The 18,877-nt window shown below is 44.2% G+C and overlaps 1 long non-coding RNA gene across 2 annotated transcripts in view; it reads right to left on the bottom strand.

Annotated features, from left to right (window-relative positions):
- LOC137227061 (uncharacterized) overlaps positions 1 to 15,847 on the bottom strand; it is a 66,867-nt gene extending 51,020 nt beyond the window's left edge. For both annotated transcript variants that reach the window (XR_010944677.1, XR_010944678.1), the window contains exons 1-2: positions 15,737 to 15,847; positions 14,783 to 14,929 (exon numbers count right to left, since the gene is read on the bottom strand). This is a non-coding gene — a long non-coding RNA (uncharacterized lncRNA). The remainder of the gene's footprint in view (positions 1 to 14,782; positions 14,930 to 15,736) is intronic.
- Positions 15,848 to 18,877: the final 3,030 nt, after the last annotated feature.

The raw sequence follows: 18,877 nt of genomic DNA, 5'->3' as shown, positions 1-18,877 counted from the left end.
AACCACTATTCTACTTTCCATATGTATGATTTTGACTCCCCCAGGTACCTCATATAAATGGAATCATACGTATTTGTCCTTTTGTGTCTGGCTTATTTCATTTAGCACAAATATCATCAAGGTTCACTCATGTTTTACAATGTATCAGAATTCTATTCCTTTCTTAAGGCTGAATAATGTTCCACTGTATGTATATTCCATATTTCCTTTATTCACTCATCCACCCACGCACATTTAAATTGCTTCTACCTTTGGCTATTGTGAATAATGCTGCTATAAATACGGATATGTAAGTACCTCTTCCAGAACCTAGTTTCAAATATTTTGGGTACACACCCAGAAGTGGAATTACTGGATCACATGTAGTTCTAGATCTACCTTTTTGTTTAGGAACCACAATAGCAGTTGCACTATTTTATATTTCCACCAACTGTACTCAAGGGTTCTGATTTCTCCACATGCTCAGCAACACTTGTTACTTTGCATTTTTTTATAGTAGTCATCCTAATGGGTGTAAAGTGCTACCTCATTGTGGTTTTGATTTGCATTTTCCTAATGATTAATGATGTTAAGCATCTCTTCATGTGCTTACGTGTTGATACAAATATCTGTTGGAGCCCCCATGTTTAATTCTTTGGGGTATATACCTGGAGGTGGAAGTACACACCATCAGATGTTGAAGCGGCCCCCCTAAGGACTTACTATAAATCTTTGAGAGTATAATAAAACTTTATTAACCAGAATGCTTATAGGCAGAGGAGAGCTTGGTTAATGGAGGGTTAGTTAGACTTCTCCATTTTTGTTCCAATCACTCTTGCTGAAATTCTTCCCAAATGTTTTGTTTTGTTTTTTAGATAAGTTACACAGCCTCTCCTAGGAGGACTTTTCTTTATCCTAGAGGAATACTATAAAATGAGCACCTGGAGACTAGGTTCTTAGTAAGCTATCCTGGAAATTTAGATTAGAAGGTATCAGATATGTGTATTTACATTATAGACCAAAAGGTAACTGTATCGGACTGTGAACTCCGAGTGAATTAAGTGTTCAGAGATGTGGTTTCGGAAAAGATGTTCTATAGCTCTTCTTTTTGGCAGTAATTGGAGAGCAGGGCCTGTTGTCTATTAAGGCCACTCCTAGTTCATGAAAATAAAACCATGTCAACTGCAAATAAAAGAATGTTTATCTTTCTATTCTCTATGGAGGGAGTTGGAGGGTCCAGGCTGGGAATGTGTCTTATTCATCCAAATGTGATAGCACATCAGTGATGTTTCAATGGGAAAGGAAGCATGTTCAAATTCACCCAAGTTTCACCTCATTGGAAATTGTGATTTAGGCTAGATTCTGTATTTATGCATCATGGTACCCCTGGTACTATCCCAATGCCAGGCCTAGTAAGTGATCAGTAACTATTGACTGAATGAATCAGCATGGCCTGACCTTTTAAAAGGCTGCCTTCCTGGCTCTCGGCCTCATGAGGGGTTCCGGTGGCAGCTCTCTACCAGCAGTGGGATGGAGCACCTCGCTGGCCAGACCGGACCCTTGTTCCTGGCTGCTGCTAGTACAGAGGAGCCTACTCTTTACCCGCTACTTGTATCTGTTTGTGATCCTTCCTTTAATTGCATGGGGAACATTTTTTTTTTTTTTTTTGGCAACTAACAGGGGAAGGAAGCAGGAGATAAAGGAAGATGTTGGCTAAAATTGCAGGAAAAACTATTGTGAGTAATGGTCTGGTGGGTAAGGTTTAAACTCACGATCAGAGGAAGGAGAGCCAGGGCAGGAGAGAACTCTTCTCCTGAGAATGTCTGTGAGCATGGACCTGCTGCTTTGCAGCCTGGGTGACAGTGTGGTTGGGAAGGTATCTATTCTCTCTTCTGCGTGGGTCCTCTGCCTGCTCCGGGCACACTGGAGACAGCAGCCTGGGTGGGAAATGGCACTGGAGATGCTCACTGTCCCAGGGCAGCAGGGGCCCCTTCGGGCAGCTCTACGCCACCCAGGGTGGGGAGATAAAGGACATGTGGGCACTTGGTACCCATGGAAGTTGACTGACAGACTATGGGCTCATGTAAGCTCCTTGTTGGGACTTCCAGAAGAAAAAGGAGGGATGCTTTGAAGTTCTATACTTCAACATATGTGGAGTTCAGAATCATAGTGTGTGTGTGTGTGTGTGTGTGTGTGTGTGTATAAAATCTCCAGCTGGTGAGACCTGAGGAATATTTATTTGTTCTCCAAATTACTACCTTTGTATCTACAAGCAACCAAGACCATAACAGATACCCATTTAGGTAGTAAATGGATGAAGAAAGGGGAACAAAATCTACACACAAAAAATTATCTATTTTTCAAATAAATTTATCTACAGCTTGGTATAAATAATGGTCCTCATGCCAAATAAGACACTTGGGGTTTGATGATAATAATAAGGCTTATTATAATACTTTTTATAATACATAGTACTTTCTATGTATAAGGCATGATTCTAAGCAATTTATATACTTTAATTAATTTAATTCCCCCAACAGTCCTGTGAGACAGAAATATTAATATGTCTGCTTTACAGATGAGAAAATTTCACAGAGAAGTTAAGTAACTTGGCCAAAAATCACACAGCCAGTATGTGGCAAAGTTGGAATCAAACCCAAGAAGTTGGGCTCCAGAGTCTGAGCTTTGATATATATAGATATACATGATGACAATTTTATCGAGATAATTTATATACCATAAAATCACCCTTTTAAAGTGTGAAATTCAGTGGTTTTTAGTATATTCCCAGGCTAGTACAACTATCATCCCCATCTAATTTTAGAACACTTTTACCACCCAAAAAGAAACCCAGTATGCATGAGCATTACCTCCCTTTCTTCTCTTTGTCCAGTCCCTGGTAACCATTAATCTACTTTCTGTCTCTATGGATTTGACTATTCAGGACATTTCATATAAATGGAATTTAAAAATAGAATAAATGGAGTCATACAATATGTGATTTGTGCCCAGTTTCTTTCACTGAGCATGATGTTTTTAAGGTTCATCCATGTGGTAGTATGTATCAGTACTTAAATACTTTTTATGGCTAAATAATATCCCATGGTATGAAATATTACATTTTAAAAATTCATTCGTTGATGGACATTTGGGTTGTTTCTACTTTTTGGCTATTATGAGTAATGGTACTATAGACCAGCACAATATAGTGGCTACCAGAAATTTTTAAAAACATAAAACCAGCATGCAGCATGCACTGCATTTCACATGCAGTGACTAATCAGCTAATAGGTCTATTTCCTGGAGGATTCAAAAATTGCCCTTCTAATCCCAGGCAGGCATGACTCTGCCCATCTGTATCCATGGAGCTGATGAAGGAGGTGGTGATCATACCAGATGACATAGGTGAAAGTGCTTTCTAATACCTGAAAGCATCTGTCCAACTATTAGTCATCAACGATGTGAGCCTGGCCAATTCTCTGAGAGTTCTAATTAGATACTTGAGGACAATGAGTTGGCTAATTGAGGTTTTATTGTTAAAAACATTATTTAAGAGTTTCCATGAAATTGAAGATGATTCAAAGAAATGAAAAGATATCCCATGCTCTTGGATTGGAAGAATTAATACTGTTAAAATGGCCATGCTACCCAAAGCAACCTACAGATTTAATGTGATCCGTTTCAAACTACCCATGACATTTTTCACAGAACTAGAACAAATAATCCTAAAATTCATATTAAACCATAGAAGACCCAGAACTGCCAAAGTCATCTTGAAGAAAAAGAACAAAATAGGAGGCATAACCCTCTCAGACTTCAGACAACACTACAAAACTACAGTAATTAAAACAGCATGGCATTGGCACAAAAACATATGGATCAATGGAACAGAATAGAGAGCCCAGAAATAAGCCCACCCACCTACAGTTAATTAACCTTTGACAAAGAAGGCAAGAATATACAATGGGAAAAAGTCTCTTCAGCAATTGGTGCTGGGAAAGTTGGACAGCCACATGTAAATCAATGAAGTTAGAAAACACTCTCACACCATGCACAAAAATAAACTCAAAATGGCTTAAAGACTTAAACATAAGACATGATACCATAAAACTCCTAGAAGAGATCGTAGGCAAAACATTCTCTGACATAACTTGTACCAATGTTTTCTTAGGTCACTCTCCCAAGAAAACAGAAATAAAAACAAAAATAAACAAATGGAACCTAATCAAACTTACAAGTTTTTGCACAGCAAAGGAAACCATAAACAAACTGAAACGGCAACATGCAGAATGGGAGAAAATATTTGCAAATGATGTGACTGACAGGGCTTAAATTCCCAAATATACAAATAGCTTATACAACTCAACAACAAAAAAACAAACAACCCAATTGAAAAATGGGGAGAAAACCTAAATAGACATTTCTCCAAAGAAGAAATACAGACGGCCAGTAGGCACAAGAAAAGATGTTCAACATTGCTAATTATTAGAGAAATGCAAATCAAAAGTACAATGAGGTACCACCTCACCTCACACAAATGGTGGTCAGAATGGCCATCATTAAAAAGTCTACAAATAACAAATGCTGGGGAGGGTATGGAGAAAAGGGAATCCCTTCTACACTGTTGGTGGGAATGTAAGTTGGTGCAGCCACTGTGGAAAACAGTATGGAAGTTCCTCAGAAACTAAAAATAGAATTACCATATAATCCAGCAATCCCACCCCTGGGCATATATCCAGAGAAAACTATAATTTGAGAATATACACATACTGCTATGTTCAGAGCAGCACAATTTACAATAACCAAGACACGGAAACAACCTAAATGTCCATCGACAGATGAATGGATAAAGAAGATGTGGGGTGTGTATATATATATATATATATATATATATATATATATATACACACACACACAATGGAATACTACTCAGCCATAAAAAGGAACAAAATAATGCCATTTGCAGCAACATGGATGCAATTAGAGATTATCATACTAAGTGAAGTCAGACAGAGAAAGACAAATACCGTATAATATCACTTACGTGTGGAATTAAAATATGACACAAACGAACCTATCTATGAAACAGAAACAGAATCATGGACATAGAGGACAGACTAGTGGTTACCAAGGGGGAGGGGGTTGGGGGAGGGATGGAGTAGGAGGTTGGGGTTAGCAGATGTAAGCTATTATATATGGAATGGATAAACAACAAAGTCCTACTATATAGCACAGAGAACTATATTCAGTATCCTATGATAAACCATAATGGAAAAGAATATAAAAAAAAGAATGTATATATATATATGTATAATTGAATCACTTTGCTGTACAGCAGAAATACACAACATTGTAAATCAACTATACTTCAATAAAAAAAGTATTAAAACTGAAAATAAAAGTTTCCATGGTGTGTTATTTGGGAAAAAAGAAAAGGGTCCCCTTGCATAACTACAGCCAGCCACAATGGGCTCTTCTTTCACAAATGCCTTTATGGGTCCCAGAGATACCAGCCCCTCTGCTACCATTTTTTCTCTTTCCTAGTTATTGTTCACTGTGGACGTTTTGTTGATTCTTCCTCACGGAAAGCTGAAAGCACAAATTTAAATTTCTAATCCAGTTAGGAATGTATTTAGCTGCAAGTAATAGAACACCTAACGGTGGCTTACACAAAACTGGATTTTTTCCCTCACATAATAAGTCTGAAGGTTGCTTTGGTGGTTCAAGAGTATCGGGACTGATGTTTGTCTAGATCTATCTCTCATGTTCATAAAAAGATCGTCCAACATGAAGCATCATGTCTGTGTTCAAGACAGAAAGGGGGGTTACACAGGGGAGGTGTCAGGAAAGCAGAAGCATTCTCAGAGGCCTCTGGCACACTTCCATCTCTTGGCCACAGAGATCAAATGACCACCCTTCCTCACAAGGCAGGCTGAGAAAAGTCATAGTTTTTCCAGCTGCTAGAGTGGAGGAATGTGAAAAAAAAAAAAAAGGGAATTGGAAATAGGTGTTGAGTTATCCAAAAAAAAAAAAAAAAAAGTTAGCCACACTCTCCTTTTAGGAGGAGGTAGGAAACCTAAACAGACAGGAGGAAGAGACAACAACTCTGACGGAAGGAGCTGGCACACCTCCTTTTCTTTTTCAGTTGGTGCATCCAGTGAAGTTCTCCATTTGCCTTTTCTGCTTTCAGACTTGGGATTATACTGGAACCACTCATCTCCCCACAGACTCTGGTTTGGCTTCATAATGGTTGAACGCCTGTCTGGATGTTTTAGTGATGTGACCATAGTACATTGTGACACGACGTGCTCTTGAGATGTTGTGACCGGAACCAATCTGGCTGGCTGAGCAATGTCTAAATCCCAGCAAGTTTGTCCTGGGATGTGGGGGCCAGCTTGAGATGTCAAAAGGATTCTGAAGAGAGTTTTCTGAATCTGCCCCTCTTCGTCAGGATTAAGATGCTCTTGAGGACGGGGCTGGGGTCTCACTCTATTATGTCTCCCTTTCCCTGTTCCCCTTTTCCACGTGCTGAACAGTCCTGGGCACGTAGATGGGTCTCCATAAACACTTGAGAGGTAAACTGACATTTCTGGTGACTGGTCAAAGATGTGTCACTTGTTATAAAGTGTGCCAAGAAAGTCACTCACTCATTTGTCCAGTAAGCAGTTTAATAATTTAATCTGTGAAGCAATTACTTCAATACAGTTTCCAGAAATAGAGTTCTCCATCCTTTGAAGCGGGTTAATTGTCAACGGATATTTTATCTGTGTTCATTCATCTGACAGACAATTAGTGAGGGCTTCCAAAGCATCAGGCACAGTGCTAGGCACAGGGGGACACACAGAAAAGTGTAAAGCTGCCTGCCTGGACTCAGAGGGAAATGGGCTAGACAGACATGTCAGCAGTGGGACCAGGGATCTGAGAAGGGCTGCATCAAAGCGCTGTGGGCTCACGGGGGGAGGGTGACTCATGGCCCGGAGGAGTTGTGGCGTTTTGCAATCAGATTGGCTGCCAGAGTCATCCTCCTCAGACATTCCAAGCTGACTTCTGGCTTGGTTCCACCAAGGGGATCAGGGGGACGTGACCCTGTCTGGCTTCCCCCCTAGTTGGGTTCACTAGTGAGAGCATGCTACTCCCTGGAGACCAGCTCCACACATGCTCCGAATTGGCTCCTTTAAGAAACAGGACAAAGAAAAACATTAAGGAGGGTAAGGATGAGGTTTGGGGAGCCTGAAGACCAGGTGCCTTCTGAGTGAAGGGGCCCGTTCGGACCTTTTCCATTCCCCAAAGTCTAGAACACGCACCTTCGTGTTTCAGAGGGGACGGGGTGAGATGTGAGAGGGTGTTTGGGAAGGGCTGTCTCTACAAGATGGCTCACTGCATGAGACAGTCTGAGAGTCGAGCAAATACTACATAACTTCCTTCACAAAAATGTCAATTAAGGGAAAAAACAAACATATTTTTGGAGGCATCTTACTCCCTCATTCAAAGGCTTTATGGAAGCCAGTGGTGGGGATGGGGTCCAGTGTATGTGTGTGTATTCCTGCACCTTAGGTGACCCACTGATATGAAGAGCAGAACAGCGCTGAAAAAAAATGACACTATTTTGTAGCCTCTAAGGGTTAATGTCAGGGCATATTTGAGACTCAGCAGCAAAAAAGCAGCCTTGTGATCTTTTATTGTGATAAGATTGGAGGCTACAACGCAAAGCTGGGGGAGGAGGGGGGAAGCATGGAGTGGGTGACCCTGAGACTGCAGGCTCGTGCCTGAGTTAGAAGAGCAAGGAGGATGCGGCTGGGAGCTCAGAGGAACATTTCCCAGCTGGCTGCACTTGAAATAAAATTTCTTCAAATAAAATTTGGTCTTCTTGCTATCCTTTTTCTTTTTACTATGCATTAACATAACAGATTTGGTAAAATGTGGAAGTGGGAAGGCACATAAGTGACCCCTGGTAATTCTTGATCCAAGAATCTCACCGAATATTTCATGTACGGCCTCGCTGACACCTGTTCCTGCCTATGAGTCTCTGGCCACTCTAGACACCACTCATTCCTATTTCATACACGCAGGAGCTGAGGGAGAGGAAACGAAGCATCTTCACAGAGAACTAATCGTGCACCAGAACCAGAAGCTCTGAGTGTTCTGGCTGCTGGTGCTTGGCTCAGACAGCGGCACTGGGCTCCCTTTTCTTCTTGTAGGAATAACGGCTAACGCTTTGGCTTTCAGACTTTGCCTTTACAGGGATGATGACAAACATTACCATTTGTTGAGAAGGTAGTGAAATGCTGACTTCTTAGCCCTTTGGTCAAGGGAACTTCCTTGAAAGTGCTTTAAAGTAAGTTGATGGCCCCTACACTGCTGGTGGGAATGTAAATTGGTATAACCACCATGGAGAACAGTATGGAAGTTCCTTAAAAAACTAAAACTAGAGCTACCATACCACCCAGCAATCCCACTACTGGGCATATATCTGGAGAAAACCATAATTCACAAAAGATACATGCACTCCAATGTTCATTGCCGCGCTGTTTACAATAGCCAAGACATCGAAGCAACCTAAATGTCCATCGACAGAGGAATGGATAAAGAAGATGTGGTACGTATATACAATGGAATATTATTCAGCCATAAAAAACAAGGAAATAATACCATCTGCAGCAACATGGATGGACCTAGAGATTATCATACTTAATGAAGTAAGTCAGACAGAGAAAGATAAATATCATAGGACATCACTCACATGTAGAATCTAATTTAAAAAGAAGATACATGTGAACTTATTAACAAAACAGAAGCAGACTTACAGATATCAAAAACAAACTTATGGTTACCAAAGGAGAAACATGCAAGGGGGGGAGGGATAAATCAGGAGCTTGGGATGAACATACACACACTATATAAGACAACCAGTAAGGACCTACTGTCTAGAACAGGGAACTCTACTCAATACTCTGTGATAACCTATATGAGAAAAAAAACTAAAAAAGAAAGAATATATGCATGTGTATAACTGAATCACTTTGCTGTATACCCGAAACTAACACACTGTAAATCAGCTATACTCCAATAAAATTAAAATTTAAAAAGTTGATAGAATCCAGATGCATTTTTGTCTCAGTTGCAATGATGGCTCATCTACAAACAACCAAAAAACGACAAAACCTGTGGCTATACTGAATGCCTTGTTTCTTTGATTGAATTGACCCTTCTTTAAAATGCTTATTGAATTTACTGGCCAACTTCATTAAAAGCGTTAAAAGAGTACAGTTTCTCCTGTGGAAGAATTGTGCCCATGCCTTTCCTGTGACTGCCCTTAAGTGACATGTATATAACACATGGAGCTGGGTTGGAGGTCAAGCAAGTTAAAAATAATGCTTTCCTAAGGTATAAACTTGTCCCCTCAAGTGACCCCTGAGCACCTCAAAGCTCTCTGACAGTGGCCACAAATAGAGGGTGAAGAGGGGAATTTAGGGATTTTTAGACAAAGCTGGGAGGCTGCCTGTTTCACGTTGAACTGTTCGGACCCAAAATGTGCATCATAGGCGAGAACTAGAAATTGGGCCTAAGAAACAACGGGAACCACTTTCAGTCAACTAAGCCCAGAAATAAGCAAAGATTTATTTTTTAAAATTAGAGTCAGAAGTTAAGCTTTAAGAAGGTACAATTCTATCCTATGGTATTTGTGCCTTGTCTATTAAATAGTATTTAATAACAACTAATGTTCTTGAGCAGTATTTTGTACCAGACTACTGGCTAAACTTCTGTACACATTATGTCACTTACTCCTTACAATAAGCGCATGAGATAGGTACTCTTATTATAATGTATCCTTCACAGAGGAAGGAATTGGGAGATTTTAAGGAATCTAGCAGGATTTGAACCTTCATCTGCCGGACTCCAGAAACCACACTCCTACCTAGTTCTACGCTGCATCAGTATTTATTACATGGCTGCCACGAACAAGACACTTCTCACGTGTTTACAACTACACGAGCCATCCAAGAGGGCCTCAAAGGTGGCAGTCTTGGTTTTCGTCTTGGGCTACATGATGAAAAGTCAAGAATCTCATTAACCCGGGTGTATGAGACACAGACCCTAAATGAAGACATTCCTGCTGAGAATGGAGTAGAAGAATGACCTCTGGAGATCCTTTGGAAAAAAGGAAAAGAGGGTCTCAATCCGAGAAACCATACGAGTACTTTAGGCTTGGAGATTAGGAGTTAGGAATGAGAGAGGGAAGGGCCTCAGGCAAAAACAATAAAACTCGATTTTAGTTTGACATGGTGGCAACATGACTTAAAAGAGAAAGGAGGAGCTGGGAGAGAGATGGAAGGGAATAGAGGGAAGACAGTGTTTCAGGGTTTTTTTTTGTTTTTTTTAAGACATTCCCTCAAGTCTGCTACAGTTAAAAGTGAAGGGATAGAGGGGGTCAGATAGAAACAAAGTGCAGAGGGAGAATTGACGGGAGCTGGGAGAACAGAAGGTAAAAGATCACAGGATAGGTAAGAAGAAAGCCAGAGGTAGCACAAAGCCCCAGGGAAGAAGCGTGGCAGTGGAGGCGAGTTTAATCAGCTTCGCCTAAGGCAGCCGCAGTTAAACAAAGGATGCAGGGCGGAAGAGAGCGGCAGTGCTGGAAAGGCGAGGGTCAACAGTGGTTTCAGCGACAGCTATTTGGGGGCAAAGGGACAAAGGTGGGGAGACAATGGGAGGAGCCCAGTTACAAGAATGAAGTAACAAAGACCAACCAGGAAAATGATGGAGGGACAGAGGCAGGAGAGCTGCCATATCCCGAAGGGGTATTCAGGGGCTGCAGGTTGTTGGCTGCTGGCGGGAGGGGGACGGGTAAGGCATAAATGACCGCAGGAGACAGGGGAAAGTTTGGGGCAATCATAAAGTGAATATTTAGATGTGTCTCGGAAAACTGAAGTTCACGGTGGCTATAAATTGAACAAACTTGCCCCAGGCATGTACCGCTTTGTTGCATCTGGCTAGCTTAGTGCTGACCACAGAGACACCTGATCTGGTCGTTAAAGGCTGAAACACCAGCCCATTTCTGCCACGACCAGTCTGTGAGTTTGCTTTCTGAGGGAGGAAGCAGGGGGCTGGGAGGAGGCACCCGAAGGACAGGTGTGGATGAAAGTAAAAAAATAAATGCGGCAAGAAATGGCTCTCAAAAGAAAGGAGGAGGGGCTTCCCTGGTGGCGCAGTGGTTGAGAGTCCGCCTGCCGATGCAGGGGGCACGAGTTCGTGCCCCGGTCCAGGAGGATCCCACCTGCTGCGGAGCGGCTGGGCCCGTGAGCCATGGCCGAGCCTGCGCGTCTGGAGCCTGTGCTCCGCAACGGGAGAGGCCACACAGTGAGGGGGCCTGCGTACCTGGGGGGGGGGGGGCAGGGGGAAAGAGTGTCTTTTTTTTCAGAGGAGAGAGCCCAGTGAACTTCATTTCAGAGCACAGTGGAATCAAGGGGAGGGTGTGTGTTCTGGGTCAGACAGACCAGGGGTTGAAACCTGGTCCTGCCACTTTTGAATTGAATCTGGGCAAGGTGTGCCCTTTCCTGGGCCTCATCTGTAGAAAAGCAACCGCTGAGAGGGCATCATGGATAGATGCTGTGCAGAGAGAAAGCATCCGGAGATGGGCTGGCCAGTCAGCTGTAGGGGAGTGACAGGAGGGCATGGGGGCAGAACAGTCTGGAAGGATCCAGACAGGGAACTTCCTAGGGCCAGATTTTGTTACATTGCTGAGTAATGAGAAATCTAATTCCAGAGCCACCCTTCTATCAATATGACTGTTGGGCTGCACCTAACAGGCCTAAAGCCCTATACTCACCCAGCTTCAAGACTGAATTCTGAGAACTTATGTAAGCACCTGAAACTGAGCAGGGCCCTGTGGGGCTCCTGGGCGCAGAAACCTTTCTGTGTCCCGTTTCTTGTACGTAGGGAATAGGCGTCAGCCTCCATGAGCTTCCCTGAGTCCCAAAGGGCAGGTTCAAACAGTTGCTAATCAGGGAAGGGAGGGGCTGCAGAGACAAGGGAGGAGCAGTCAAGAAACAATAGTGCAGCCTTGGGGCAGGGTCCTGGTGCCTCCTCCAGGGATGCCCATAACAATATCTTTGAGCTCTTCTGCAGAACTAAAACCCCAACAGGTGGAAGCTGTTAACTACTTGATGAAGCATTCTTCATTCCAGAGAGAAGGTCACAGTTTGATAACCTGGAGAACCACAGGAGCTCATCAGGTGACCACCTGAGGCCAGACTAAGGCGCCAGGCCCTGCACACACCCTGATCCTTATCAGCAACTCCGCCCTTGAACCATTGCTATAAAACTCCTTACCAAATTCCCCCAGGTTGGGACACACAGTTTTGAGGGCATGAGCCCACCGTGGCCCCCTTTGCCTGGCAAAGCAATAAGCTATTCTTTTCTACTTCACTCAAAATTCTGTCTTTGAACTTCGATTTGGCACTGGTGCACAGAGGCCAAGTTTTTGGCATCATACTTAATTTTCTTCTTAAGCCAATGAAACAGAGCTCATCCACGAACCAATCTTGGCAATGCCATTCGCAGGCAGAGACACCTCGTATTTATAAGGTGCGCATAGACATGTATGTATCTATATAGACACAGAGATCTCACAGTTTTCCTGCTAGAGTTTAAGAGGCCTCCTTTTTTTCCTTCACTAGTAGGGATTAGGTTAAAATTCCTGAGAGCCCAGGTAGATCATTTACATCTCAAAAGCACAAGAAGAGAAATACCAATTCCTTCTAGAAAGTTAACCTCTCCTATGTGTAGAAAAACCAGTTTAAGAATATCAAAAGAGTTCCATCTTGGACATTTTCAGAGGTTTTTTTTCCATTTCTAAATAGCCAATTCAGTTTAAACAAATGACAGTGATAGACAATAATACATATTCACTCACATTCACATGCCTTACTTTCAGAGGAACAAGAATCAGCACTCAAGTTAACCTTTGCCTCGGCAGTTAGCTCAGCCTCCGTGGTCTTTCTTAATACAAAAAGCAACAGCCAGTCCACAGCTGTGGCCACTATCTCTGCAACAGCCTTAAGGGTTTCTAGGAGTCCTCTGCCCTCTCTTGGCGGCCCCCAACCCAGGGCCTCACAGACTAGCGGACAGCCACGGTGGGATCTCCCCACAACTTCTGGGATCACCGTTGGATCTTTTGGGTCCCACGTGCAAGTGGACGGCCACCCCAGGATCACCCCCTGCAACTTTCAGGCCTCATATGTTCGTGGATGCCCCCACCGCCCCGCCAACTTCCCATCCCCCGTCCTCATCTCCCGACATCTTGGCCCTCACGGGAGTTCCCTCGGTCTCCTGGCTGCTCCGCCAATTGTTGGGCTGCACCCCACAGGCCTACAAGCCCTGTACTCGCCCAGCCTAGAGACCAAAGAAAGGTCCCGGAGTCGGCGACAGAGCCATCAATGATTTAATGGATGAGGGACTTACACGTCTGAAGCGAGGTCCTGGAGCCGCACCTCACCGTGTGCCGCAGATAGGGGACAGGACAGGACAGCAGCCTTCGCTCCCAGAGGGGAGGGAAGGCTATAGGGGGAATTGATGTCAGGTTGGCTCATCAGTTACCAGGGAAACCAGCAGAGGGGCACGCCCCTTACCACCACTTCGATAAGCTAACAGGTGGAGATGTTCTGCTCCAACAGTGAGAACAATCACTAGCTGGGGCCAGTGCAAGTATGTAGGAAGGTCCGTCCTGTGAGTAGGGTGTAGGTGAAGCAGGTGCTGGTCCATCAGGGGACGTACAGAGAGCAAGAGGACAGCCATCTTGGGTGGCCTGGTCATACAACAACCATGAAGGAGAAATCACATCTAGTTTCAAAATAACAAGTGCCAAATTTTAGGAGTCTGAGAGTTGGAGATTATGTGATAATAACATGACAATCTGTTTTTTAAAAAATAAGCTTATCATGGTATATTTATTAATTATTGGAATTCTATCTGTCTACCTGTCTAGCTAGCTAGCCATGCCTGGAGACTGTTTGCAAACTGAGAAATCCCAATTGCTACCTTTTAAACATGCAAGTTTGAGCTTATGAAGTGCAAGGAAAGTCAATTTTATAACTGCCTTAAGTGCCACATTCAGACTGTGAAAGCAGCCATTTAAAAAACCTGTAGGTAAATATTTGAAATATTCTAAAACTGACATTCTGAATGATATTCTGATACCACTTCAATAATGTCTTATAAAATTCAGAGGAAAAATAGAATTAAGTAAATTTGAACTTTCCCTTTTCCGAGGCAGTTAAAGGCCGTACTATTTGCATATTCTAATGTGGGATCACTGTAGCTCAAGGTACAAAGCTTCAGAAGAAACTGTCGCTAGCAGGCCAACACAGCAGCAGCCATTAACCTTCGGCCTTTCATCTGTATAAGACAAAAATCAAAGTCTCTTCTTTTCCAAGTGGCTTCTGAGTAGCCGCTCAGCACAGCCCATGCTTTCCAGACCTGTCTTTGGAAGCACAATTAAAAGGTTTAAAAAGCAAAAACACAAGCTCCATCCTATTTACACATTTAAAGTAAAGGTCATTCTCAGAAACTGGGCTTCCCAGATTTCTCCCCTTGAAATCCCTTAAGATATGTAATACCAACATAAAGGGAATCACAAATCCAGTTTTCAGAAAATGGCATTAAATATAGATTTAAACTTTGACCTTTAGTCCCAAGTGAGAGGACAAAAATTCTCTTTACAGTGAAGGGCATGTTGCTACTAAGCTTCAATGAGTAGGGGAGAACCTGCCTGGTAGTATGCAGGATTAAGAAACACCAATCGATTTACCTCCAATGCAGGTGTGCTGCAAATCCACTGGGTCGAGATGTAGCGCGTGATTGGGCCAGGCTCATCTATATTCTAGAGTTTGTAGAAGTAGCTTCTGGGAAACAGGGGTCTTCTTGGCTTGGGGAATTGACGTTTCCACGGCAATATCTGAAATGCATTCAGAGTGAGCAGGAGTAAGAGATGGAATACACAGGGTCTCCCACCCCACATTAGGGTCATGAGCAATAGTGGGAAATCTGTGGGTAGCACAATGACAGACTGGGCAAACAGGGAAATCATGGAGGCCCAGAGCATTCATATTTTTACATCCCTTATTACCCTGAGTGCTCTGCAGGTGCTGACCAGGGCCCCAGGCAGACGACCCACTCTGCAGCTCACCTCCCTGCTACATCCTTGACAAGTTGATATTGGGGCCCAGGTTGGGCGAGGGGGTAGATGATGGACAGTGGGAAATGGAGCTTATTGGAGAAAGGGGCTATCTGTTATGTGCACATCCAGAGCCAGAAGAAGAAATTCTCCCTGATTGTGGAATTTGCTAGAAAATAAACAGAAAAGAGCACTGGCCTGGGAGTCAGTTTGTTTTGCTCTTAACTAGCTGGAAGAGCTCATGATTACTCATTTGTTTGTCTCTGTCACTAGACAGTGACCTTTAGTACAAACCTGATCTTGCTGATTTTACCTTGGGGCCCAGCTCACACTTGGGTCCTCAGCAAATGTTTGTTGATTGGATAAATGAGGGAAAGAAGAAAATTCTTTGTTGGGAGGGACTTTAAAGATAAAGAAATGAAAGCCAGGAGAGGTGAAATAACTTGACTGAGGTCCCACTGCTTGTTGGTTGCAGGAACAGTAATAACAGGAATGAGGAGGATGATGGTAATTAACATAATCAAGTGCTTGAATTGTGTAACTGCTGGTGTTGGTGATTTCTTGGTTGGCTCTTCGCTTTGTACTCACTCCTTTATTTTCTCCTCTGCATCCAGGATTTGGAAGCCTGAAAACTACATTTCCCAGACTTCCTTGCCGGCTTGGGTTAGGTCCTGTCATGGGGAAGCACTCACAGCACCTTGGGAAGTGGGGACAAGGGAGAAGCCGTTACATCCATGTTAACTAATTAACTGTCTGGTCCAGGTGACCCCCGGCCACCGTACCTGGTTGGCGAGTGGCAGCACTGGCGGGTTTGTTGGGCTCCCGCGGCCTCTGCAAGGGCTCAGCCTCCTGCTTCCTCACTGCGGCAGCGGTGGAGGCTCCAGCGGTAGGGCAGCAGTGGCCTCGTGAGACAGCGCCTGCAGGCATGGGTAACCCCACCTGCTCTTTCGCACCTCCTGTCTCAAAGGGTAGGGTCTTCCTGCAGTTCCTAACCTCTCTGGGTAACACCGCCTTCCTGCTTTTGCTCCAACAGCCCGTCCCGACCTCCGTAATCTCTGGTATTCAGTCCCCCCCTGATGAACAACCCCAAGTGCTTCATTTGGATTCTCTCATTGAATTCTCATAGAAACATAGGAGATGTGACCTCTTAGGACTATACTGCTGTTTTACAGAGGAGGAAACTGAAGCTAAGAGACACTAAGTGACGGGCCCACGGTCCCATGGGAGCGTGGTGGGACCTAAACCAGGGCTATCTGATGCCTAAACCCATGTTTTTAACTCTGCACCATCAAGAGCGACCCTGCTTCCCCCGGCAAACTATTTTACTGAGGTTGTTTAGGGGCTCAGTGGTGGGGTCTTCCTCCCCTGTGCTGTGCAGGATTGATTGCGGTGGGCCCTCTTCTTTAGAATGCTCTTTCTCCAGGACCCTTGCTTTCTTACCTCTTAACTTGAGCCTGATGAAGTCATTTCCTCCATTAAAAGCTCTGTAGGGATGGTATATCTTTTAGCAGCAGAGTAGCGAAGGGCACGGCGCTGTCATTGGGAGAGCAGGGAGATTAAGTTGAGTGAGAGTTTGAGAGAAGAGGAAGGGAGTAGGATGAACAGGCCCAGGGTGATTACACAGCAGACAGGCCCTGCTCTGACAGGCCAACACTGAGGGCCTCGTCCCTGGTTGGGGATAGAGATGAACCGAGGACTGAGGATTGAAGGAGGGGTTCTTGTAAATGGCTTAGAACGGTGCCTGGCTTACCGTGAGCACTCAACAAATGTTAACTTAAAAAAGGCCACCAGGCATAAGGCGCTGCAAGAGATACTAAGACAAATTAAAAAGCCAGGCCAGCCCTAGGGGACGTTCAACCAGGAGAGGCTGAGACACGAGGGAGGAAAGGGCTGTGAAGCCAGCACAGGCATGCTGTCAGGGTCTTGGGGAAGGGAAGGGGTGTGCGCAGGCTCTTAAAGCAGGGGAGGTATGAAGAAGTAACAACGGGGGAGGGAAGTACCTTTTCCTTAGGAAAAGAAACTGTAATCAGAGGTATCCCCTGTTAAAGTCTCAACTTTCAAGGCAGTATTTATGCAGAGTTCTCCCATCTCCCTTCTCAACGTCTGAGGGCAGCTTCTGTGGACCCACAGTGCCATCAGGTACCGCTCGGAGTTGAAGTGTCCTCTTCAGGAGATGAATTCAAGGACAAAATTGGCCTTTCCCACATCCTTTCTAATCATTCATCTTTCCTCAAGCACTGCCCACCTCCACCAAGACCCCCAACCCCCAGACCCCAGGACTCCATCACTATAGTGACCCAGTGGGGACAGAAATCCCCTCCCTTCCATCAAAGCCCATCTGTCCCCTTGGCTATTCTTTAGCCCCCTGCTATTGGACCGGAGAGCTATTTCGATGAACTCACTTGCAATAAGATGTCAGTGGCTTGTTACAACTTAAAATGCTCTTCTCTCAAAGAGCATTTGTATTTTAACACTGTCCTTTAGCACTTCATTCAAAGGAGTAACGTGCAATTTAATATAACATAAAATATCGAACTTGCATCAATTAAGAATGCATTGGGCTATAACAGAAAGCCATACTGCCCTCGCTTAAACAAGTAAAGGTGTTTACTTGCTCCAGAAACACACACACACACACACGCGCACACACACACACACACACACGCGCGCGCGCGCACACAGAGTGTTGATTTGTCCAGGGTGAAGGGGAGCAGAACATGCCGCCCCAAAATATGCCACTTTGGCATGTGGATTATTTTGAGCTGAAGGCAATCAAGACGTAGCAGACTCAGGGAAAACTTTTACCTCTCCCTTAACTACCTAAAAGAATTTAGATAGGGGTCTATACCAAAAAAAAAAAAAAAAAGCTATTACCAGTGATAACGTCTTTATCTGAAAGGCCTGTTTGCATGGCACAGCAAATTTCTAATTACCAAACATCTGCTCTTCTTATTGTCCTGTGAATCGCCCTCTCCCCACCTTTGAAGCCACAGACCCCTATCCCATTCCTTAGCTTAGGGTGGCACATAAGCTCAATTACCTGATTTGTCCTTGAGTCTCACATCTTTGGGAATTCTGTACATATGAAATTAAATTTGTTTTTCTCCTGTTAATCCATTTTACGTCAATTTAATTATGAGACCAGCCAAAGAACCCAGAAGGGAAGAAGGGAGCATTTTCTGCCCCTACAAGTGGCAGAGTATGGCAACTCTGTAATGTCACCACCTGCCTTCTCTCTTTCTGTGTCATCCCTATAGTTGCAGGAAGCTGCTGCTCCTTCAGGCATCACACCCACACAGGAGCAAAAGGAAGAAGGCGGAAGGCAAAGGGACACAGAGCGGGACAGAGGCGGCTGCCCTCCCCAGGGACGCTGCCTGCATCTCACTGGTCAGAAGTGAGTCACACAGCCAGCCACCAGCTGCAGGGGAGGCGGGAAGTGAGCTTTCGGTTTTTAATTATTTATAATGGTTGAGTGAAGTGACACTGAAAACCCCAATTCAGGTTCTGTTAGTCAGTCGGAAAGGAGAACAAATGGGGAGTTGGCAATAGAAGTGTCTGCCACAAAGGAGGCACGTGCTGAAGCTGGGGAGACTTAGGGGACATCTTGGCTCACCCACGGTCTGTGGAGAAGCTGCAGAGTCAAGTGGAGAGAAGTGAAGCGAGTCTGAGCAAAACTAGACCCCTCCCCTTCCACTCACTCTACCCATTGCATCAAGTGTCCAATGCTTA

The sequence above is a fragment of the Pseudorca crassidens genome, chromosome 7 (genome assembly GCF_039906515.1).
Source record: "Pseudorca crassidens isolate mPseCra1 chromosome 7, mPseCra1.hap1, whole genome shotgun sequence".
Classification (NCBI taxonomy): Eukaryota; Metazoa; Chordata; class Mammalia; order Artiodactyla; family Delphinidae; genus Pseudorca; species Pseudorca crassidens.
The sequence above is the reverse complement of the archived record's forward strand: the minus strand, read 5'-3'. Positions and strand labels throughout refer to the sequence as shown.